The sequence below is a fragment of the Saimiri boliviensis genome, chromosome 11 (assembly GCF_048565385.1).
Source record: "Saimiri boliviensis isolate mSaiBol1 chromosome 11, mSaiBol1.pri, whole genome shotgun sequence".
Classification (NCBI taxonomy): domain Eukaryota; kingdom Metazoa; phylum Chordata; class Mammalia; order Primates; family Cebidae; genus Saimiri; species Saimiri boliviensis.
In genome coordinates this window covers 49,999,960-50,025,896 of record NC_133459.1, presented here as the reverse complement: position 1 = coordinate 50,025,896, position 25,937 = coordinate 49,999,960, and the positions used below count along the sequence as shown (strand labels likewise).

The 25,937-nt window shown below is 39.2% G+C and overlaps 1 protein-coding gene across 7 annotated transcripts in view; it reads right to left on the bottom strand.

Annotated features, from left to right (window-relative positions):
* Window positions 1-25,937, bottom strand: part of OSBPL9 (oxysterol binding protein like 9) — a 182,938-nt gene that overhangs the window by 155,341 nt on the left and 1,660 nt on the right. The window contains exon 1 of one of the 7 annotated variants that reach the window (XM_074380813.1): window positions 16,243-16,265. The exons of the other annotated variants lie outside the window; for them this stretch is intronic. The gene's annotated coding sequence lies outside the window, so the exon portion shown is untranslated. Of the gene's footprint in view, window positions 1-16,242; window positions 16,266-25,937 lie in introns of those variants that run through there. 7 annotated transcript variants of the gene reach the window in all.

The window sequence follows — 25,937 nt, the reverse complement described above, 5'->3', positions numbered from 1 at the left end:
GTCAAAAGATCGAGACCATCCTGGTCAACATGGTGAAACCCCGTCTCTACTAAAAATACTAAAAGAATTAGCTGGGCATGGTGGTGCGTGCCTGTAATCCCAGCTACTCAGGAGGCTGAGGCAGGAGAATTGCCTGAGCCCAGGGGGCGGAGGTTGCGGTGAGCCGAGATCGTGCCATTGTACTCCAGCCTGGGTAATAAGAGCGAAACTCCGTCTCAAAAAAAAAAAAATGTTTTTTAATTAGCCAGGTATGGTGGCACACACCTATAATCCTAGGTACTCAGGAGGCTACAGTGGGAGGATCCTGTTAGATCCAGGAGTTAGAGGTTACAGTGCACTGTACTCCACCCTGGGCATCAGAGTGAGACCCCATCTTAAAAAAAAAAAAAAGAAAAGAAAAAAAATACACACACACACACACACACACACACACACACATATATATCTTTACATTACTATTATTCCCACCCTATCTTTCAGAACCTAAGTAATGCTTGGGACCTGGAAGGTATTATTGATAAATAAATGTGGGCCAGGCGTGGTGGCTCATGCCTGTAATATCAGCACTTTGGGAGGCTGGGGTGGGAGGATCACCTGAGGTCAGGAGTTCGAGACCAGCCTGGCCAACATGGTGAAACCCTGTCTCTACTAAAAACACAAAAAAATTAGCCAGGCTAGTGGCATGCGCCTGTAATCCCAGCTACTCAGGAGGCTGAGGCAGGAGAATCACTGAAACCAGGGGTTGGGGGGCAGAGGCTGCCGTGAGCCAAGATTACACCACTGCATTCAAGCCTGGGCAACAGAGCAAGACTCCATCTCAAAAATAAATAAATAAATAATAAAATAAATGGTCTGCTTAATGAATGGTCCCAGCCTACTTTCCCAGGTACCTCATTCATTCAACAAACATAATTCACTCGAAATAATGCTCATTCAGTCCCAATTCAAGCTATTCAACTCTCCCAAGTAACACAGGGGAAACTTACTTCCCCTTTCTGATAATTTTCAGTCCTCATCAACCAAATTTTTAAAATTGCATTTTAAATTATTGCCATCAAACAATGAGAGATTAATAACAATCTCTAATAATAAGCACTAAATCAAAAGCACAAAAGTAACTTCTTGATTATATTTTAATTGTATCTCCAACAGGACTGCAAACTTTCAGAAGATTAGTTCAGTATATTCCTAGCATACACTAAGTACTAAAAATATCTTATTAAGTTTACAAATTAACTCATAAAATCTAGCTTGGTGCCAGTATATAGTGCCATCAATAAAAACCTGTTTAATTGGAAATATAAATATGAATTTACTCTGCTTCACAAAATAAACGTGTCTGAAAAAGTTTTGCGCAAATATATTTACAACTCAGTAAGGAAGATCTGCTTGCCATTTAAAATAATTCTACAATCCTTTTATAAAGCAAAGAATGGCCAAGTATGGTGGCTCATGCCATAATTCCAGCACTCTGGGAGGCAGAGGTGGGACGATTGCTTGAGCTCAGGAATTTGAGACCAGCCTGGGCAACATAGTGAGACTTCCTCTTAACTGAAATTAAAAAAAAAAAAAAAATTAGCTGGACATGGTAGGATGTGCCTGTAGTCCCAGCTACTGGAGGCCTGAGGCAGGAGGATCTCTTGAGCCCAGGAGGTCGAGGCTGCAATGAGCCCTGATTGAGCCACTGCACTCTGGCCTGGACAACAGAGCAAGAGACCTTACCTCAAAAAAAAAAAAAAAAAAAAAAAAAGGCTAAGAATGCCTCCCCAAATCTGTTATATAAAGACCCTTAAATTTACTTGAATGTTAATTTACTTTGCTTAAAGTACACTGTGTTAAAGATCAAGCAAGAAACTCACTGACTTTCTATGAACCTCTCACAGCTAAAAGTGAGGTCTCCTTCTGAACTTAACACATAGCATGCCATCTTACTTTTCTTAAGGCACTTATTATTTCTATCTTATATGATAACAATGTATGTGCATGTCTCATCACTTCTCCTGGAAGGTAGTTTCTGACTCATCCTTGTCCCTACCACCACCCACCCAATATGCTACCCTTGCTACAGTGTACTTTGCAAAGAATAAACATTTAATACATTGATGGTAGAAGACATGAGGACAATGAATGTGGACAAATGACACAACAGATCTTCTCCTTTTCACATAAATGTAAACACTGCTTCCACAATGACAGACATGTTGGTTCATTTCCAAGAGCATAAGAGATTGCACTCATAGCCAGTGTTGCACCTTGGACCATCTACTACTGGCACTAAGGAGGAAAACCTGACACGCAAACTAACCTATGAAGACAGAAATCACAAGAGGATGGCTCTAGGGCATGGGACAGACAGGAAAGGGAGAGGAGGGAAATATGCAGGAAGATAGCAATGCTTCATATTTTGATTGGGATATTGGTAACAAGTCTGTAAACAATTGCAAAGACTCATCCAATTATACACTTAAAAGATGTGTTTTTACTGGAAGAAAATTATACATCAATAAAAGTAAATTTATAAATAGTACTTGCCAAAATTCTACACAGATACACTAATTACAATTTCAAAATAGGAAATGATAGCAACAATATCCTCTCACTCACTCCTGCAGTTTTTTTTTGTTTTGTTTTGTTTTTTTAAGGAGGGGTTGTTCTTTCTATGTTAGGTTGGTCTTGAACTCCTGGCCTCAAGCAACCCTCCAGACTTGACCTCCCGAAGTGCTGATTACAGGCAAGAGCCACTGCACCTGCTCAGATTTTTATTTTTTTGATACAAAAAGCTGCTGCACCTGGTCTTACTCTGTCACCTAGGCTGGAGTGCAGTGGTGCAATCATAGCTCAATACAGGTACACACCACCACACCCAGCTAATATTTTGTATTTTTTGTAGTGACAGGGTTTCACCATGTTGTCCAGGCTGGTCTCAAACTCCTGAACTCAAGAGATCTGCCTGCCTCAGCCTCTCAAAGTGCTGGGATTACAGGTATGAGCCACCATGCCAGGCCTTTTTTTTCTTTAAAAAACTTTTTTTTTTTTTAATACTGATGGGTCTCACTATGTTGCTCAGGCTGGTCTTAAACTCCTGGCTTCAAGCAATCCTCCTGCTTTGGTCTCCCAGAGTACTGGGATTACAGATGTAAGCCACCACACCCAGAATGTAGTCTTCTTTCTATTTAGGAGAACGCAAACTCCTAAAGCCATCCTGATAGCATTTAATGTACTAGAGAGCCTTCCCTGGTTACTTACTGCCTTGTGTCACTCAATAGCCCAAAATTTCATTATGCTCCTGGAAAACTATACCAGCAAATACTTTGAGGAGTTACAGACTCACAATAATGGGGAAATTTTCTCCATCACTCTTCCTTCAAGTTATCAAGATAATTCTCTCATCCCCTCCCTTCCCTATCACATTTTGAGCAGCAGAGTTAATGTCTGTTGATTCAACACACAAAAAAAGCACATCAGTAAACAAGGTGATTTTGGGGAATCTCTCCAAGATCCTGGGAAAAAGGCTGCCTTCCCTTAAAGAAAAGAGACATATATCAGAGATATATACAAGATCACCTTTAAGAGATGTAATCAGCCTGTAGGTCATTATACCAAGTATTTTAGAACTAGAGAAAGAAGGCCAGAACTAGTATCAGAAGGCTAGGACAGAAGGTTTTTTTTAACCAAAGATTAAACCTATTCCATTCCGGTAATAGGTTATGTCTCTAATATAGAGATACTGCATCTTGATGTTAATATCTAATGCTACAAAATACCTATAACATATAACTTTGGTCTGCTGCTTATAATTTGGCATCTCAAATAGTTTGCATTCAGAGAATAAATGTACCAGTTAAATAGCCTAAACGTAGAGTCTTCTTAAGTTATATTTCTTGTTATGAATTAATACATTGAAATACTGGTTCATATAATGGTGAGCACAGTGTACATTTAGTGAATATTACCATGTTGAACACCTCCATAAACTTGAGCTTTTTGTTATCATTTACTGAGTACTTACACGCCAGACACTGTGCTAGTGCTTTCAATACTATTTTATTTAATTCTCACAATAATCTTATAATATTGGTTCTTTTATCATGCCCATTTTATTTTATTTTTTTTTACTTTTTTTTTTTTTTTGAGACAGAGTTTTACTCTTGTTGCCCAGGCTGGAGCACAGTGGTGTGACCTCAGTTCACTGCAACCTCTGCCTCCCAGGTTCAAGAGATTCTCCTGCCTCAGCCTCCCGAGAAGCTGGGATTACAGGCATGCACCACCATGCCTGGCTAATTTTGTATTTTTAGTAGAGAATTTTTTAAAATTAATTAATTAATTTTACACGTGCTTCAATTTGTATTAGAATTAAAGTGAATATCAGGGAATTGCAAAGTAACAAACACGATATGCAGAAAGAAAATTTTAACATCTCTGTACTCAGACATTGAACATTTCATTATTTTTTATAAAATTTCAGTACACCAACACTTAGGGTCTTACATTTCAACATATTTACAGTTTAATATAACTCTTTATTGATAGTTTTTTAAACAGAGATGGCCTAGCTTCGCTACCACATACAATTGAGTTGAAACAAACTAGTAGAGGAAACTGAAAGGGAAACTATTGACAGAGAAAGGTAAACTAGTCTTTGGATAGCAAGCAGAAGAGTTGTCTTTGGAATTCAAATGGGATCAGGACTACAGATCAAAAATAAGCAAACTGGACAATCTGCAGATTTTTCAACCATAAATTGGAAAAAATAAAAGTCTCTATGTGTCAAGAATAGGAGAAATTACAATTGGTTAAAGCTACTGTATTATACCTGAGACTAGACAGAGGTATGAGGAAGTCTTCAAGAAATCCATGATTTTATCATCTTTATAAGCAGAAACAAGTACTAAATATTAATGATGATAATAGTTATATCTGGGCACTTACTGTATACCTAGCACAGTGCTCCACAGCCTCTTAACATTCTCTCTCAACATTTACACAACCTGCTGAGATAAACATGCTAAAGTTCTTTCTATAGGATAAGAACAGGAAAACTAAGTTAACATTTGGTGAAATTTAACAAAATAAACAAATCATATGAATAATTTGGGCAAAAAAATTCTAATAAGATATTCTGCATTAGCAGTGGATGGTGGTAGAGATGAGAAGATATGGGTTATAGTTTTATTTCTTTGTATTGGGTTTTTTACAATTTTTTTTAGTTCTATGGTCTTTGTTTTGCCATTTTCAATTTTTAATAACAGTAAGATTTTTTTTTCAGAAGCAATTATAAAAATTTATTAGCTTCTTTTTAACAGAAGAATCTACAACAAAATTTTCCCATAAATTTGTTTCCATAAAGAACTCAAATCATTTAGCCTCAATCTTGTTAGAGTTGCTACCTAGATTTTTGTTAGCCTAGATGTTGTTTTCCACAGACATAGAAAGCAATTCTGTTAACAACAAACCACTGGTCCTATTAGATAAAGTGGATGAACATTCCACAACAAAACATTATTCACTCAAAAAAATGTGTTAACATACATGTTTTGTTCAAAAGGGATCTGAACCTTGAAGGTAGCTAAAGAGAGAATTACTCACAAAAGTCCAATTCTTTATCTATGGGGCTTCTTTAGCTCAAAGTTAAAGAAAGCAGCACACGTTTCACTGTTTTGGCTGTCTTTCAGAAAGGTACCATGGCTTCCTGGAATGAAAATAAGCCTGAAGCAGCATCAATCACTGTGGGAACTCCTCTTTCTATTAGAGACTGGACAGGATGTCATCCAGCAAGCCATAGCGGATAGTTGGCCGATGAACTTTGACGACAGCAATGCCCAGAAAGACTAGGGATGGAAACACGATTTTGACCTTCCAGAGTTGGTTACTACCATGTTGAACTTCCATGGTTCTGAAACCACAGTTGCCCAACCCAACTGAAGGAATCTGAAAGGAGGAGCTCCTGCATCCTGGTCCACTGTCAAAGGAGAACTGTCACCACTCCACAGTTCCAGATTCCAAAGAGCCTACATTATTTGGAACTGACTAATTGGACTAAGTTCATATTGAACGGCTAGACAAAGAATGGAGTTAATTTCAAGCATTTTTAGAACATTGTAGGTATGGTGGTGGGGACTTCTCAGTTTTCGCTGTTTGCCTGAACTTGTCTAAACACATTCCACAGAATAAGAGTTAAGTCATCAATAGTTTCCATCTCCTTAATTAAGACGAAGTGACCATTTCTGGGAAGATGGAAGTATGTGACATTTGTATTTAATTAAATTCAGTTTAAATATTTTTTTTTTTTAAAAATGACCTGTTGGTCAGGCTGGTCTTAAACTCCTGACCTCAGGTAATCTGTCTGCCTCAGCCTCCCAAAGTGCTGGATTACAGGCGTGAGCCACCACATCCAGCCTATTATACTCATTTTATAACAAAGGAATAATGGCTCAGAAAGGTTTGAGTAACTTGTCCATGGACTCACAGATTGCAAGTGAGAGAAACAGGATTTGAACCCATAATTGATCCAAAGGCACATTTATACCATAGTCACTATAAACCTAGTTAAGTTTTCCTTAAAGGTTTTTCTGAACCACAAAGGCTGGGTATAAAATCAGTGATCTTTCTGAAATCAGAGGAGTATGTCACCCTGTAAAGCCTCTCAGCAGTGCCTTAGAGGGTGGTACCCCTGACTTCTGAACCATCTCTAGTATGTAAATTCCTAGGTCACTAGATTACAAATACATGTCCATGTCCCTTATTCCAAGACCTTTGGATCAGATGTGTTTTGGAACTGACAATTTAATTTATTTATTTTAAAAATAGAGATGGGATGTTACTCTGCTGCCCAGGCTGGCCTGGAGCTCCTGGCCTCAAGTGATCCTTTCACCTCAGCCTCCCAAAATGCTAAGATTACAGGCATGAGCCACTGTGCCCAGCCTTCACAATTTTAGAAAGGTAACACAATTTACGCTGGGCATGGTGGCTCATACCTGGAATCCTGGCACTTTGGGAGGCCAAGGCAGAAGGTTTACTTGGGCTCACAAGTTCAAGACCATTTTTGCCTGGGCAACATGGCAAAACTCCATCTTTACAAAAGATACAAAAATGAGCCTGGTGAGTGTGAGGTGGGAGGATAGTTTGAGCCTAGGAGGCAAGAGATTGCAAAGAACTGAATTATGCCACTATACCCCAGGCTGGGTGATAAAGGCAGACTTTGTCTTAATGGAAAAAAAAAAAAAAAAAGAATGAAGTGGCATCCAGACAAGGTAGAACATGCCTATATTCCTAGTTACTGGGGAGGGTAAGGTGGGAGGATCACTTGAGCCTGAGGCTACAGTGAACCATGTTCATGTCATTAAACTCCAGCCTGGACAACAGAGCAAGACCTTGTTCAAAAAGAAAAGAAAAGAGAGAGAGAGAGACAGAGGGAGGGAGGGAGGAAGGAGGGAGGAAAGAAGGAAGAAAACAATTTTAGAAAGGATATATATATAGTACATAAACTGTGTCACCTGCAGTGAGGTCTAGGGTAGTCAAGGATATTAATTTCACAACCAAGCATATTAATATATCTACATTACAATATACATATATTTACACTAACCACGATAAATATTATAAATAGCCACACATCAATTCAAGACAGGCTTTACTTCCAAATGAGTATATCATAAATTTACGGGAAGAAAATATTTTTAATTCAGAGCTTTAGGGATTCAAAATTGCAGGCAAAGGATTGTGGATTATGGACTTTGATTTAGTAGCCTATTACATTTGTCAAGTCTCAGGTTTTTCACTGCTTTTAAAAAAGGACAATTTTATCTTCAAGTCAGAATTTCAGGCCATGAGATCAGTGAAGAGAACCACTTTCATGGGGTTCAATTAAGTACAGCCATGATGACTTCGGGTTTTTGCATCCTTCATAACGTTAGATATTAAATACTAAATAGTAGCCCAAGTTCTATGCAGAGGGGCTTCAGACACAAGAATAACTCTGAAAAGCTGTCCTTTGGTTGGAGAGACCTGTATCTGTAAAGGTAATCTACATTAGTGGAATAACAGCAAGGCGCAAACACCTTTTTCTGAGACCTCCTTATCTGCCTTATCTAATCTAGGAAGATTACCTCACAGGAAAATGAGACTGAAGTTCTGATTTTTTTTTTAATAGAGATGGGGGTTTATCTATGTTGCCCAGGCTGGACTCAAACTTCTAGGCTCAAGGGATCTTCCCAACTCAGCCTCTCCAGTGATTGGGACTACGGGCATGAGCCACCACACTCTGCTCTTGACACACTTTTCAAGGTCTGACAGAGAAACTTCCCACAGATAAAATGAACTACTGAGAGATCACAAGATCCTGCACAACAAGACAGCCCAGCCCTTGCTGGCAACGTGATATGGTTTGGCTGTGTCTTCACCAAAGTCTCATCTTGAATTGCAGCTCCCGTAATTCCCGAATGTTGTAGGAGGGACCCAGTGGGAGATAATTGAATCATGGGGGCAGTTTCCCCAATACTGTTCTCATGGTAGTAAAAAAAAGTCTCATGAGATCTGACGGTTTTATAAGGGGTTTCCCTCTTCCCTTGGTTCTCATTCTCTCTTTGCCTGCTCCATATAAGACATGCCTTTCACTTTCTGTCATGATAGTGAGGCCACCCCAGCCACGTGGAACTGTGAATCCATTAACCCTCTTTTTCTCTAAAAATTACCCAGTCTCAGGTATGGCTTTTTATCAGCCACATGAGAACAAATTAATACACCATGTTTCCTCCCCTCACTCTCAACCTTGTGGCAATCCCCCTCCCCCACAACTCTAGGATCCCCCCAAGCCTCTATTCATTTCCATATGGTATAAAACTTCAGCTGGCCCTTCTTTAGTCTCATATTTTGTATGGCTACCATGCTTATGCATGTGAATAAATCTGTATACCTTTTCTCCTGTTAATCTGGCAACTGTCCACTCACTTCAGCAGAATTGGATTCAAACCCTGAGAGGGAACGTTGCAACTTCCCTACAACCTCAACGCAGATATTCTATTTTGTTTTGTTTTTCAGATATTCACCCAAAATACTAAATATTGATTCATGTTTATTCACAAGAGTTGATTAAAGGAAATAATGAGGGAGTGTTAAACTTGAAGTGTTTTATGCTCCTCCACTATCAGTACTTCTCCCACCAAATTGTGAAATGACAATCCATTATTAACATTCAAGTTCACTCCTCTCTCAAAAATTGCCCAACGACCTTTTTTCCTATTTAGCAAAGACTAATCCAGGGTCCAGAATAATAAGATTATAAAAAGGGAACAACAAGAAGAGCACTACAAAAATTTGTAGAATATAGAAACACTTGTGCAACACACAAAAATGTGGTTAGCAAGAATAACAGCCAGATCCATGAAATTTCAGATGCTTAGTCCTAATTCCAAGTCTCATCCTACAGACTCTAATTTAGAACGGGGTTATGCTCCCAAAGCTCCTTGCTCAAATCTGGAGCTTGGGACTTAGGAAAAATGTTCACAATGAAACTGTTAAAAACTATTTCCAAGCCAGGTAAGGCGGCTCACACCTGTAATCCCAGCACTTTGGGAGGCTGAGGTAGGTAGCTCACTTGAGCCCAGAAGTTTGAGACCAACCTGGGCAACACAGCAAAGCCCCATCTCTATAATTTTTTAAAAATTAGCTGGTATGGTGGTTCACATCTGTTGGTTCCAGCTACCTGAAAGCTAAGAAAGAAAATTGCTTCAGCCCAATTGAGGTTGAGGCTGCAGTGGACCATGATCATGCCAGCCCTGTGACAGAGAGCAAGACTGTTATTTTTATTTTCTTTTACTTTGTTTATTTTTATTTTTTGAGTTGCCTAGGCTGGAGTGCAATGGCAAGAACATGGCATACTGCAGTCTCTACCTCCCAGGCTCAAGTGATCCTTCCACCTCCCATCCAGTAGCTGGAACCATGGGTGTACACCACCAGACCTGGTTAATTTTCAATTTTTTTTTTTTTAATAGAGATGGGGTCTCCTTACATTGCCCAGGCTGGTCTTCAACACCTGGGCTCAAGCAATCCTCCCATCTTGGCATCCAAAATGCTAAGATTAGAGGTGTGAGCCACCGTGGCCTTAGTTTACTTTTATAATAAAGATAAAAGTGGCCAGGCATAGTGGCTCACATCAGTAATCCCAGCACTTGGGGAGGCCAAGGCAGGTGGATCACCTGAGGTCAGGAGTTTGAGATCAGTCTGACCAACATGGTAAAACCATTTTGTATTTTTAGTCTCTACTAAAAATACAAAACATTAGGTGGGGCCACAGGAGCAGTTGACAGGTCCATATAGAGTCATCAAACATGTCAGACATGCAAAAACCTTGAAAAGGTTATCTCAAAAAAGCCACTCTGGCTGGGTGGTGGTGCATGCCTGTAATCCCATTGCTTTAGGAGGTAGCAGAAGGAGGATCATTGAGCCCAACAGTTTGAGACCATCTGGGCAACAAATGAGAGCCCATCTCTACAAAAAAGTTTAAAAAATTAGCTGAGCATGGCTGAGTGTGCCTGTGGTCCCAGCTACTTGGATGCTGAGGCAGGAAGATCGCTTGAGCCCTACAGGTCAAGGCTACAGTAATTCCAGCTACTTGGGAGACAGGCAGGAGAATCATTTGAATCCGGGAGGCGGAGACTGCAGTGAGCCAAGATCTAGCCTAGGCGACAGAGAGACTCCGTCTCAAAAAAAAAAAAAAGACAGAAGTATTTGTTTAAAGGCAATCTAAAAACTCATGTTTTTAATCAAGTCTAACTTCACTTCACAATTTATGGGTTTTCAAAAAGAAATGAAGGCAGAAGAGTTTAAATTACTTGCATTTTAAATGGTCACAGAGGATGTTGCCTATAAGAAACATAAACTTACTCTCTTTCCAGGTGACTAAAATTCCAAGGTATACCCTATCTGCTTGGAGAATTTGCCACTGCTTTTCTACATTTATGCCACGTAAATATAAAAAACCCATCATTCACAAATTCTGAGACTTCAGTATTTGCTCCCTGCCACTTCTCCCCTCAAAGTAGGTTTTCTGTTAAGAGGAAGAGTCCTTAGTTAATCTTAGCATTACAATAGATCACTGTAGTTTAGAAAGTCCAGTGCAGAAAGAAGTTTAATTGTGATAATGATGTACATTATTAAGCCGGGCGCGGTGGCTCAAGCCTGTAATCCCAGCACTTTGGGAGGCCGAGGCAGGTGGATCACGAGGTCGAGTGATCGAGACCATTCTGGTCAACATGGTGAAACCCCGTCTCTACTAAAAATACAAAAAATTAGCTGGGCATGGTGGCACGTGCCTGTAATCCCAGCTACTCAGGAGGCTGAGGCAGGAGAATTGCCTGAACCCAGGAGGCGGAGGTTGCAGTGAGCCGAGATCGCGCCATTGCACTCCAGCCTGGGTAACAAGAGTGAAACTCTTCCTCAAAAAAATAATAATAATAATAATAATAATCCTTCCCCAAAACTCAACTGCCTTCGTAAAGCCAATAGAGACCACCAGTCTAGGAGATTAGAGGAGCCTGAATTCTGCTAATAAATGATTGTCAGTCATTATTCTGGAGGTCACAATTACTTCTGCAAACAACATCACTATTATAGAACCTAAGTTTGGTGGGGGTTTTTTTCTCTTTGATACAGGGTCTTGCTCAGTCGCCCAGGCTAGAATGCAGTGGCATGATCATAGCTCACTGTAGCTTCAACCTGCCAGGCTCAAGCGATCTTCCTGCCTCAGCCTCCAAGTAGCTGGGACCACAGGCACACTCCACCATGCTCAGCTAATTTTTAAAATTTTTTGTAGAAATGGGCTCTCACTTGTTGCCCAGATGGTCTCAAACTCCTGGGCTCAATGATCCTCTTGCTGCTACCTCCCAAAGCAATGGGATTACAGGCATGCACCACTGTGCCCAGCCAAAGTGGCCTTTTTGAGATACCTTTTCAAGTTTTTTGCATGTCTTACAGCTGATGGCTCCACATGGACTTGCCAGCCGCTCCAGCGGCCCCACCTAGAAGCAACTCAGCACAAGAAGCCAGCTCCAGCCCAACCAATCAGCACTCCCCATACCCTAGGCCCTTGCCCACCAAACTGTCTTTGAAAAACTGCTAACCTCAGAGTGAGGCCGGTCTCGTGTCAATTAAACGTTCTTTACTGTAATGCCATGGTCTCCATGAATTGATTTTCTTTGCACAGTGGGCAGAAAGAACCTGTTGGACAGTTGTATTTTTTTTTTTTTAACAAAAAAGAGCTTAAAATGAAAACATAAGAAAAGTTATAAATAGAAAAGAGTATATAGAATAAGGATATAAAGAAATACTTCTGTACAACAGAAGTATTTTGTTGTACAAAAAGCTACACAATGTGTTTGTGTTTTAAACCCAAATGTGAATACAAAAGAGTCAAAAAGTTTTTAAAAATATAAAAGTTTATCGAGTAAAGCACTACAGTAAGCTAAGGTTAATTTATTGAAGAAAGAAAAAAAATTTTATGTTTACTGTTACCTAAATGTACAGTGTTTACAAAGTCTACAGTAATGCACAGTCTTGTCCCTCGACTTCACAGTCACTCACCACTCACTCATTGACTCATGCAGAGCAACTTTCAGTCCTGCAAGCTCCATTCATGGTAAGTGCTCTATACAGGTGTACCATTTTTAATAGTTTATACCATAGTTTTACTGTCTCTTTTCTATGATTAGATACATTCAGATACATAAATATTTACCATTATATTATAATTACCTAAAGTATTCAGTAGAGTAATATTGTAGTACACAAAATGACTACCCCAGAAAATACGGCACTGGGGCATGATGAGTGCTTTTGAAAATTGAAAGGCCTCAGAAATAAATCTTAGGATCAAGGTCCCTCTAATCTTGTCTTGTTTCTCCTTGACCCAGTGCTGGGAGGGACCCTGGCATTTCCTTATCTTATCAAAAAAGCATTTTACCGAAAGAAACACAATTGTCTTCTATCCCCTTTCTGAAATCTCATTATCTATCACAGAAAAGAAGATTGAGAAATGCAACTAAACCTGGATGGACTTTTCTGTCTCCCTGGTCTATTAATTCTCCCCAATAATCATTTAGTACCCTTTAAAAGAATTGTCTACACTCCCCATCTCCTCCCTCCCCTGTGAAAAGGGGTATATAAACTACTATACTCCATTAGGAGATGAGGTAATCACTCCATAACTTCCCCTTCCCCCATGCACATTGATAAATTTTTTTTGAGATGGAATCTGGCTCTGTCACCCAGGCTGGAGTGCAGTGTCAACTCACTGCAACCACCACCTCCCAGTTTCAAGCAATTCTCCTGCCTCAGCCTCCCAAGTAGCTGGGACTACAGGTGCATACCACCATACCGGGTTAATTTTTGTGTTTTTAGTAGAGACAGGGTTTCACCATGTTGGCCAAGCTAGTCTGGAACTCCTGATCTCAGGTGATCCACCCACCTCAGCCTTCTAAAGTGCTGGGATTGCAGGTGTGAGCCACCGCACCCAGCCACATTAGTAAATCTGTATGCCTTTTCTCCTATTACTCTGCCTTTTGTCAGATGATTTTCAGCAAACCAAAGGCCAAAGTAGAAGTTTTCCCTTTGGCCCACCCATATGGTTTTACACTGTACAGGGCCGTAGCTTACCACACAGACTAGGTTTCTGACTAGGTATGTAGTAAACTATATCATCTAAGTTTTTGTAAGGACACTTTATGACAATCACACAATGACAAAATCACCTAACAAATTTCTCAGAAGGTATCTCCCCACACTCCTGCCCCATTGTTAAGCAATCCATGACTATATTTACTGAAAAGCCACTAAGTGTCAGGCACTGCTCTAGATGCTGGAGATAAAATGATGAAGACAAATAAAGTCTCCGTTGTAATGGAACTTATATTCTATTAATACAAGACAGAGAAAATAGGCAAGAAAAACAAAATAATTAAAGCAGGTAACAATAAATGCCATGAAAAATCAAAGGAAATCATTACGATAGTGACTGAGGGTGAGAGGCCTACTTTAGATGGTTTGTTATAGAAAGGCTTCTCTGAACAGTGACATATGAATGAAAACCTGTATAAGTAATCAACCACACTAGACCTGGGGTACCATCAGTCCAAGAAGACAGAAAACATGCAGAGGCCCTGAGGCAAGAACAAGTTTGAAGAACTTCAAAGGAACAGAAGAAAAGCTAAAGTGGATGGAGAGTGGCAAGTGAAGGGTAGGTGCAGTGGCTCACACTTGTAATCCCAGAACTTTGGGAGGCAGAAGTGGGTGGATCACCTGAGGTCAGGAGTTCAAGACCAGCTTAGCCAACATGGTAAAACACCATCTCTACTAAAAATACAAAAATTAGCCAGGCGTGGTGGTGTGTACCTATAATCCCAGTTACCCAGGAGGGTGAGGCAGGAGAATCACTGGAACCCGGGAGGCAGATCACAAAGTCATAGTAAAAAAAATGTGGATCCTTCCTTCCTTCCTTCCTTCCTCCTTTCCTTCCTTCCTTCACTCACTGCAACCTTCGCCTCCCAGGTTCAAGCAATTCTCCCACCTCAGCCTCCCAAGGTATTGAAATTACAGGCATGAGCCACTGCACCAGGCCAGTGTAGGAATTTTAGTCTCCCAAACCCAGATGACTAAAATCTTATTAAGTAAAGATGAAGGAAAAATGTTATATTTCAATCATGTGCCTCTTGAAGAAATACAATAAAAAATGGTACAATAAATTACACATAAAAATCTTAAAATGCTTTTAGGTTGTAGAGTATCATGTATAAAATGATTATATTTATGTAAAGTATACAGATGTGTATTTGTACATAAAGAGTTGTTAGGAAAGCTATTCTTCAAAACATAGATAAGTAGGATTTCAGGTGGGACTTTTCTTCCTCATACTGTATAGACCTTCCACTATAGTTTGAGTATTCTTTTACAAATTTATAATACTACAACAGTCCTTTCTTAAGAAAAAATAGACCTTCAATAGTACAGTAGTGGAAAAATAATTAAGAATACATTGTCACCTCTTCAAGAACAGTAAAATGAGTTTTAAAGCTGTAAAACAGTAATCGGTGTCATCAAGTGCTGTAGAGACAGCGCTAAGATTAAGAGCGGAAAAAGCACCCATTGAGTTTAGCAACAAAGCTATCACTGAGGACCTCTGCTGGAATTTTCAGTGAAATGTGGAGGTAAAAAAGAGTACTGTCAAGTAAATGCAAGATGGACTAAAAGAGACAGGGATTTCAACAGACATATGTATATTGAGGAAGACAGGTTAGGATGATATTTCTAGGAAGACACAGAAATAGGAGAGACATTTTTCAATGTAGGAAAGATGAACATGTTAAATCATTAATGAAAAAGTCAGTCCATCCTAAAATTCCTATGTAAATTCAAAGGACCCAGAATAGTCAAAACTATCTTGAAAAAGAACAAAGAAAGTTCGAGGATTTGCTGGGCACGATGGCTCACACCTGTAATCCCAGCACTTTGGGAGGCTGAGGTGGGTGGATCACGAGGTCAAGAGATCGAGACCATCCTGGCCAACATGGTGAAACACTGTCTCTACTAAAAAATATATATATACAAAAATTAGCAGGGCATGGTAGCACATGCCTGTCTTCCCAGCTACTCGGGAGGCCGAGGCAGAAGAATCGCTTAAACCCAGGAGGTGGAGGTTGCAGTGAGCCGAGATTGCGCCACTGCACTCCAGCCTGACGACACAGCAAGACTCCGTCTCAAAAAGACTCTGTCTCAAAAAAAAAAAAAAAAAAAAGAGGATTTACGTTTCCCAATTTCAGAACTTACTACAAAGCTACAGTAATTGAGACAGTATAGTACTGGCGTAGTACAGACAAATATGTCAATGGAATAGAACTAACAGTCCAAATACAAATCTTCACATTTATGGTTAGTTAACTGTCAACAACAATGCCAAAACAATGGAGAAAGAAGTCTTTCCAACAAATCGTGCTGGGATAACTGGATATCCACATGCAAAAGAATAAAGGTGAACCCTTACCTTGCCATATTAAAAAAAACTGGCCAGGTACAGCAACTCACACATATAATACCAGCACTTTGGGAGGATGAGACAGAAGGATCATTTCAGGAGTTGGAGAACAGTGTAGGCAACATGCAAGACCCCATCCTCTACAATTTAAAAAATTAGCTCACATAGTGACACAAGCCTGTAGTCCCAGCTATTCAGGAGGCTGAGGTGGGAGGATCACTTACCCTGAGAGGTTGAGGCGAGGATCACTTGCCCAGGGAGGTTGAGGCTGCTATAAGCCATGATGGTGCCAGGCTGGGTGACAAAGAAAGACCTTGCCTCAAAACAGACAGACAAACAAACAAACAAAAAAAACACCACCAACAAAAATGGATCAGATCTACATATTATAGCTAAAATATAAAACTCTTAGAAGTAAACATAGATATGAAACTTTGTGACTTTAGATTAAGCAATGATTTCTCAGATATGACACCAAAAGCATAAGCAGCAAAACAACAAAAAAATTGGACATCACCAAAATTAAAAAATTAAAGATGGCCAGGTGTCATGGCTCACACTTGTAATCCCAGCACTTTGGGAGGCCAAAGCAGGAGTATCACTTGAGTCCAGGAGTTCAAGACCAGCCTGGGTAACACAGTGGGACCCTATATCCACACACATGAATATATATATACAAAAATTGGCTGGTGTGGTGGCACATGACTGCAGTCTCAACTATTCAAGAGGCTGAGGCAGGAGGATTCCTTAAGCCTGGGAGGTCAAGGCTGCAATGAGCTGTGATAGCATACTGTACTCCAGCCTGCATGACAGAGTGAGATGTGGTCTTAGGGGAAAAAAAAAGAAAAAAAGCAACAGGCTATCTAAAAATGTCTGTATAAAATGGTTACAACTATTTGTCATGTTGCATAATAGTAATATTCTTAAATAACAAAAATCTGTAGTGAGGAAGTTAAATAGAGAGGAGAGAAAGCAGATAGAGGAGAAAATCTATAGACTGAGATCCCCAAAAAGTCTGTGAGCAAATGGAATCCAGAACACAGGATTACCTCCTTCCACTATGATAGGGAAAGGTAACAACAAGGATAGAGGAAAACAGACATATTAAAATAGGTGAGAGAACAAGGAGTTGAGAGTGTTTCCACCTAATGGACTATTGTCTCTGGTAAGCATGGCATCTCCTATGAGTGAAGGAAGAAAAAAGAGGATTGAGACACTGAAGAGAGCTGCCAGAGCAATAGATCAGATTTTTATCCAGTATATTTTCACCCAGCTGTGCCATAACAGTACTGATAAAATAAAATACAAGAAATAAGTAGACAATATTATCCTGGGACCTCAATGGAACAAAACTCCAAGAAATAGAGAATTGACATTTATAATAATTTTAACATTGTCATGTGAATAGCAAAAAATTAATTATGAATATCTGGAAACACTTCCCTTGAATATAATTCCATTTATATGATCCCATGTAACATGTAAATTTATCTTCTGCAAGTAAATTCCATTTTTCAAATAATCCTGGGCTGGGCACAGTGGCTCACAGTTATAATCACAGCACTCTGGGAGGCTGAGGCAAATGGATAGCTTGAGCTCTGGAGTTCAAGACCAGCCTGGTCAACATGGTGAAACCCCATCTCTACCAAAAATACAAAAAGTTAGCCAGGTGTGGTGGTGCATGCTTATGGTACCAGTTACTCTAGAGGCTGAGGTGAGGTGGGAGGATCTTGAGTCTGGGAGGCAGAGGTTGCAGTGAGCCAGAATCATGCCACTGCACTCCAGCCTGGGTGACAGAGCAAGACTCCATAACAAAAAAAAAAAAGAAGAAGAAGATAATCCTTTACAATTAAATAAATGAGAAGGAAAACAATTGATTGGGGTGGCCATTTCTTTGTCTGTATTTCTCTATAAACAGTAAAAGAAACTCAGTCCTTAATCTAAATAACCTGTACACTATTCTAGTTTTTAATTGTGATCACCTATTTGAAAATCTAATCCTTCCAACTGGCATGGTCTAGATTAGTTAAAAATAAATTTAATTTTAAAAAGAAAAGCTAATCATACAATTGCCACATTTGGAGTGGCATATTTAAGAACAACTCTGCATCTTTCTACAACTTAATACCATTAAGAAAACTGCTTGCAACAGAAGCAAGAATTGACTGCTTGTCTGATAAAACACAGGAAGCAAAAGATCACACACAGTTCCACAGGCTCTGGACGATTAAACAAAAAACCTCTGTTGTTAACATAAATTTAATCAGGTTTTACATAAACTGTGGAAACATACATATTTGCTATTAGTATATTCTGTAAAAACCTACAAGGCTGTGTAAACAAGAATTCCAAACAGTATTCTGCATCTCACTAACCTATAAGTCTAGTTTGAAGAGCCATTCATAATCTATTCACTAGGAGAATAATAGCTTCATTGTAGGGCTTGAAGATTATAATGTTCAGTATTGCCATCAAGGAGTTTACAAGCTTGCTGTACAGATAAAGAATGTACTAGAGATATAGTTAGTTAATTGTAGCAGATGTAAAATTATTAATGCCCAAAAGAATTATATGAGCAAGGCTCAGGAGTTTTGGAAAAGGGAAAAAATCAAGACTGTCTTAAGTATTCAAGGAAAGTAAAAGATATAAAATTTCCAAATAATTCTTCCCATTGATACTACTTACTGTCTTAGGGAGTTTCTTTATGTCTTTTCAGGGCATTTAGATTTATTTTTAATTTTATTTATTTATTTATTTTGAGACAGAGTCTTGCTCTGTTGCCCAGGCTGAAGTGCAGTGGCGCAATCACTGCAACCTCTGCCTTCTGGGTTCAAGCAATTCTCCTGCCTCAGTCTCCTAAGTAGCTGGGATTACAGAAGTGCACCACCACACCTGGCTAATTTCTGTATTTTTAGTAGAGATGGGGTTTCACCATGTTGGTCAGGCTTGTCTCAAACTCCTGGTCAACTCCTGACCTCAAGTGATCTGTCCACCTCAGCCTCCCGAAGTGCTAGGGGATTACAGGCATGAGCCACCATGTCTGCCTCATTTAGATTTGGATACAATTTTTCTTTTGTTCCTTATATAATTCTAAAGCTACTCTATTAGATTTCAACTACTAAAATGTACCATGTAGCCCACCACAGTGGCTCATGCCTGTAATCCCAGCACTTTGGGAGGCTGAGGCAGGTGGATCACTTGAGGTCAGGAGTTCAAGACCAGTATGGCCAATGGTGAAACCCTGTCTCTACTAAAAATACAAAAATTAGCTAGGCATGGTGGTAGGCACCTGTAATCCCAGCTACTTGGGAGGCTGAGGCAGAAGTGCTTCAACCCAGGAGGCAGAGGTTGCAGTGAGCGGAGATTGCGCCATTGCACTCCAGCCTGGCTGGCAGAGCAAGACTCTGTTTAAAAAAAAAAAAAAAAAAGTACCATATATAGACACAATAAAAATCATATTTGATATATTCAAGAATGGTTTACTTAGAAAAGAATAAATTTGCTTTTAAATATTTGATGGGAGTGGTGCTGATATCTTTCTAGGAGAATCTGAGACTACTTCTTTTACATATTTGCAAGAGAAATATATACAGTTAAAGCTATTCAAAAATCTAAAATCCAAGAATTAGATGGTAGATTTTTTTATCATCTACTAAACATCGCTAAAGACTGCCAAATAACACTTAAATGTGTTTTGACTAGCAGTGGTTTTAAAATGCAAAGTCATTATAAGTCTCTTCCAGACAGTGTGTAACAGCAAAGAACAAATGATTTCTCTAATGACTCCTTTTACAAAGAATATCTTGAGTAGCCCAAGTAACTTACAAATTCAGTTTCTAACCTTCTCTCCAAAAGCAACACAAATCAAGAGAGAGGGTTAAACACTTGTGGGTAATGACTAAACAAATCATATTTAGCTATTCCTTTTTCCAGTTCCCAGTGTCACTGTCCTAAATCTTTACTATATTCCTTGAGTACTGACTGTATCCTCATTTTTAACATGGACCTTGCTTCCCATTCCTACAGCATATAAGCATATTCCTATTTGAGAAACTGTTACCCTCCATTACACATTCCATAACCTCTTTGTTCCTTCTACCATAAAAAATCTTGAATAATCCCCATTCCCCTCATATTCTTCCTACCTCCTATTTACTCTTCAAGCCACTCCAATCTGCATTCTATACCTACCACTCCATGGAAACTGCTCTCCCTAAGAACATCAATGATGTCCAAGTTGATAATTCCAATGAATATGCTTTAGACCTCATCTATTTAATCCTTTCAGCAGTATTCAAGCCAATTTACTACTTCCACCTTGCCATCCATGACTGGCAAGGCAGCAGTAGTAAATTTTTCTGGTTTTTCTTACATCTCTGGAATCCCTTTTCACTCTCCTGTGCAGGCTCTCTTCCTCTGCCAATCCCTTAAATTGTGATTGTGGTGGTTTAACATCTGTCCACAAATTATTTTCAAAAGGTAAAGCCTAATTCCTCATGCCTGAAATTTCCAACCCCAGGAGCATGAGTGGAACTTAATGGCTTGTTTCTAATGAACAGAATAAGGCAAAAGTGGTGGTCTCTGACTAGATCATAAAGGGCATTGAGGCTTCCTCTTTGCTCTCACTTGGATCACTCCTAAGTAAAGCCAGCTGCTCTTTCATGACGACACTTAAGCAGCTCAATGAAAAGGCTACCTGGTGAAGTACTGAGGCCACCTTCCAACACCCGGCAAGGAAGTGAGGCTTTCTGACAACAGCTATGTGAGTCATCGTGAAAGCTGATCCTCTAGCTCCAGTAAAGCCTTTCAGATGACTGCAGCACTGGTTAATATATTGACTACAGTTTCATAAGAGACCCTGAGCCAAAACTCGAAGTTCTGACCCACGGAAACTATGAGGTAACAAACTGTTGTTTTAAGTTGCTATGTTTTGGAGTAATCAGTCATAACGCAATAGATAATTAAATCCAGTGGTATTTTCCAGAGTCCTATCCAAAGATCTCTATTTTACTCACCCTTTCAACTCTCCATATATGAAAAACTGAAATACTATTTGAAATAATATTTATCAGCAGCCCACCCAAATTTATTTTTTTAGTTTGACTGATAAGAGGATATGCAGTCCAGATTTTTGTCCTAAGCTCCAGATTTAACGCATCTTTATGTCAATTTCAACATGCCCCAAGGCAACCACTTTTCTCCCCAACCTGTTCTTTCCTATCTTCCTATCATTCATCCAGCTCAAGCTGAAAACCTAGATATCTTCAGACTCTTCCCCTTTCACTCACAATTACTACATCCCATCAAAAGTGACCTCATTACTTCTCTGCAACCATATTCTTTAAAAAAACAACACATTTCACCTGAACTGATTGATCAATTTTAACTCACAGAGACAAGCTGACATGTGCCTCTTGATTTGATAGGTTCCACCTATCAAGTATTCTTGCCCAAAAGAAAAAAATAATAAATTTGATTAAGCTTTCAGCTCAAATTATCAATTTATATAGGAAATACAGAGGACAAAGGAGTATGTTTAAACATACCAAAATGATGCTTCCAACAAAATCCAAAATGTGGAAAACTGGACAGTATAAATGACCGGGTGTCTTAGACAAATAAATGGCCAAGAAAAAAAAGAGGGAGAACTAGAGATTAAAAGAGACTTTATAAGCAGATCTTGTTTGGAATTCTGACACAAACAAACTGGTATGGAAGAAATGTTTGTGACATTCTAGGAAACTGAACAGACTGGATATTTGATATTAATAAATACTATTTAGCTGTAATAAAAGTATTTTGATAACTTTTTTTTAAAAGAGAGGAACTCTAACTTTTTTTTTTTTTTTTTTTTTTTTTTTTTTTTGAGATGGAGTCTTGCTCTGTCACCCAGGCTGAAGCACAATCTCGGCTTACTGCAACCTCTACCTCCTGGTTCAAGTAATTCTCCTTGAACTGGAGAGGCTGAATTCTCAGCCTCCCGAGTATCTAGGATTACTGGCACCTGCCACTGCCCCTGGCTAATTTTTGTATTTTTAGCAGAGACCATGTTGGCCAGCTGGTCTTGAATTCCTGACCTCAGGTGATCCCCTGGCCTCAGCTTCCCAAAGTGCTTGGATTATAGGCATGAGCCACCGTGCCTGGACACATACTGAGATATTCACAAAGAAATAATACAGTGTCTGGGATCTGCTCTAAAAAAATTCAGTAGAGGAGGAAGGAGTTAATGGGATAACTAATAACACGATTGGCCATATGTTGATATTTGTGCAAGCTGGATGAAATGAATTCATTTTACTGTCCTCTTTACTTTTTTTTTTTTTTTTTTTTTTTTTTTTTTTTGAGACAGAGTTTCGCTCTTGTTACCCAGGCCAGAGGGCAATGGCGCGATCTCGGCTCACCGCAACCTCTGCCTCCTGGGTTCAGGCAATTCTCCTGCCTCAGCCTCCTGAGAAGCTGAGATTACAGGCACGCGCCACCAGCTAATTTTTTGTATTTTTAGTAGAGATGGGGTTTCACCATGTTGACCAGGATAGTCTCGATCTCTTGACCGTGTGATCCACCTGCCTCGGCCTCCCAAAGTGCTGGGATTACAGGCTTGAGCCACCGCGCCCAGCCCTACTTTTATGAATATTAAAAATTTTCTATAATAGGCTGGACACAACGGCTCATGCCTATAATTCCAACATTCTGGGAGGCTGAGGCAGGTGGACTGCTTGAGCCCAGAAGTTCAAGACCAGCTCGGCAACATGGTGAAACCCCGTTTCTACCAAAAATACAAAATTAGCCAGTCTTATACCTCGGTTTCAAAATAAATAAATAAACAAAATAGATTTAAATTTTTTAAAAATTTCTATAATAAAAGTTTTTTCAATAATAAAAGGTTTTACAACACTGAAATAGCTCTCCACTGCCCTGGTGATAAAGTTCAAATTCCTTAACATGGTTTGCCAAGAAAGCCTTTCATTATCTGTCCCCCTGCTTAGCTCTCCAGTTCATCTCTCACTACTACCTGCCTCTCATTACTGCCTACCTCACAGCCCAACCTTCAGGACTGACAAGCTGCTTACTCATAATTCCAGAGTTTTCAGGACATAATATTCAGTTACCTCTCTTTCATGCCTACCTAAAGACAATATTGAAGAATGTGTTTAAGACTCATTACGGTTTAGTCTTTTTCCCTTTAAAAAACTCCACCAAAAAACTTGTATTCCCTTTGTCTCAAGCACTTCTCCCTCTCTGTTCACATGGCTAATCTCTACCCATCATTCGAGTCATAAGCCTGCTTCTTCAAGGAAAGCTTTCCTAACCCTACAACACTTAGTCAAGTAGCCCACCTATGTATCCCCCTGTGCTTCCCTTATCACGGCTCTTATCTGGTATGACCCCCAACATACTATAGGTACCATGAGAGTATGAACAATTTCCATCTTATCTGCCACTTTAATCCCATTTCCTAACACAGTGCCGGGCACACAGTAGGTACTCAGTAACTTTGATAAATTAACAAAAGGCACAAATTCCACTAACTTTCTAACCTTCCCAATCCTCATAAATCTATATCTCCCCCAATTTTCCTTCCTTTCACATCGTCTTTGGTGATCATCTGCCACATAGACAATTGGTTATTCACACAGTATTCCCAAATTTATATCCTTAACTCTCCCTGGCCATTTTATCTAATAAAAATTCAACTAATAAATTCTGTGCTATATTCCAACAGATAATCTCCAGGCCTGACCTCATGGCTCCAAATACCTTCTGGACATAATCTCCTGTTACCTCTCACACACACCTTAATACTAGACCTGCTCAGAAATTCTCAATATTCTCTTAATGCAGCTTGTGTTCTCAAGCTTCTCAGTCTGTGCATATCCTTTCCCATTACCTGAAATGCCCTTCTTCTCTTCTACCTTTATCCTTTTAGTCTCAGCCCAAATATCTCTCTGGCCTTTTCCAGGCAATGTTCCCACAGCACTCTTCTTTTTTCTATTGCAGAATTTGGCATATTGTTTTGAAATGATGTTTAGGTATCTGCTCTGCTAAACTGTGAGTTCCTACATAGAAGAATTATCTCCCCTTCATGTTTGCACTCCTATTATATAAAGTAAAATGCCTGTTACAGTCAGCCTTATATAAATGCTTGCTGGATGAATTATGGTACATTAGATTTCTAATAAATAAGAGAGAGAGCTAGAGCTGAAAAGACTGCCTAAATCTACTTTCCTAAAGGAAATAATCAGTTTCCCTGTTCCTGTATTGGGCAGAATAAAAATATAACAAGCTCTTTTTAAAAAACTAAAGACTCACAGATTACTAAAACAAAAGAAATTATGAAACAAAAGAAAAGAATAAAGAACATTCCATCCCCTGAGACCAAGTCTGGCGAGGACACAGGCTGAAGTGAGGCTTGGGTTAATCTATTCTGTCCACAACAATCCCAACAATCCCAACCCAATCCTGAGATTATCTCAGTAACAATGCTCAGTAAGGCCAACTCTAAAGCAAGGCCACTCTAGTCCGGGTTCTCAGGACCACCCTGGAATACATTTACAACCACAGAGACAGACAACAGGCCAAGTGGTTTTGGAAACAAGAAATAAAGTTATGCTATTTACTGCCTTGCTTGGAAGGCTATGCAACTAATTCAGATATCCTTCCTGGAAGATGCGGCTCCAAGTTATTCCACGTGCAAATCATTAACATGTACCTTCAAATCCTTCCGAATCCGAATGGACTGAAATAATGTCACATGTGTAAAAGTCATTGCCAATATCCACTGTGGCTCCTACTTTCCCTTTTAAGTAAATACCTATCTTTTTCCTATCTTTACTGAACCTTCTCTAATTTGAGATTGGGTATCATTTTATTTTCACAAGATGGTACAATTGTCTGCTGTTTCTCTGTAAGCAAATACTTTAATATCAAAGAATTAGAAGAGAAAAAATATCTTCTGAATAGCCATTAGTGAGAAATATGATACTTCCTTCTGCTGGCAAGGATAATGTTTTATGGAATCTAGTCACAGAAAGGATAAATACTGAGGGGGAAAAAAGAATATATTTTTTAAAACCTATATTTAGCTATTAAGACAAGGAGATATTTGTCCAAGTATTCAAAAACTAAAAGGGCACCAAAGCAGAAAAAGGATACGTGAAAGGAAGAAAAATAGTAGAAAGGAAGATTCTTTCTGGGCTAGGCATTCCCAAGAACCTCAGCTTGGGGCCTCTCCAGTATGGTCCTAGATTCAGATCCACACAAATCTGGGATTTGTAGAGTAACTTAATTGCATAGTGCCACTAATTGAAATCACTACCTTGAATAAGGTCCACAGGATTTTCTGATTATCACATCTACTGAAACCCAATATTGCTTTTACTTTATCTGGGCCATGGCTTTCATAATTCCAGAGTTTTCAGGACATAATATTCAGTTGCCTCTCTTTCATGCCTACCTAAAGACAATCTTGAAGAATGTGTTTAAGACTCATTACAGTTTAGTCTTTTTCCCTTTAAAAACTATGTAGAAAAAGAAAGCTGAAGCTGAAGGATGATGCAAGTAATACTTTTACTCTTGCAAAAGCTTGCCTTTAGTAACTCACAACTTAACACTTCTCCTTCCTGTAGTGAAAGTGAAGTTTAGTAGAAAAAGTCAATAATTTGGCATCCCAATTCCACCTCTTAGTGCTATGTGATGTTGAGTAAATTGTTTTAAAAGCCTGGAGCCTCAGATTTCAAAACTGTAACTGGGGATATTAAATGGAGATAATGAATAACCACCTTGCAGAGCTATTAGGAATAAAATGAATTAAAGGACTTACTAAGCTAGTATATAAGCTCCAGAGAAGAGGAACAGTGAGTGTCTTTATTACTGTTCATTCTTGCTGGCATGAAAACGCACATACCAGCTCAATTTTATG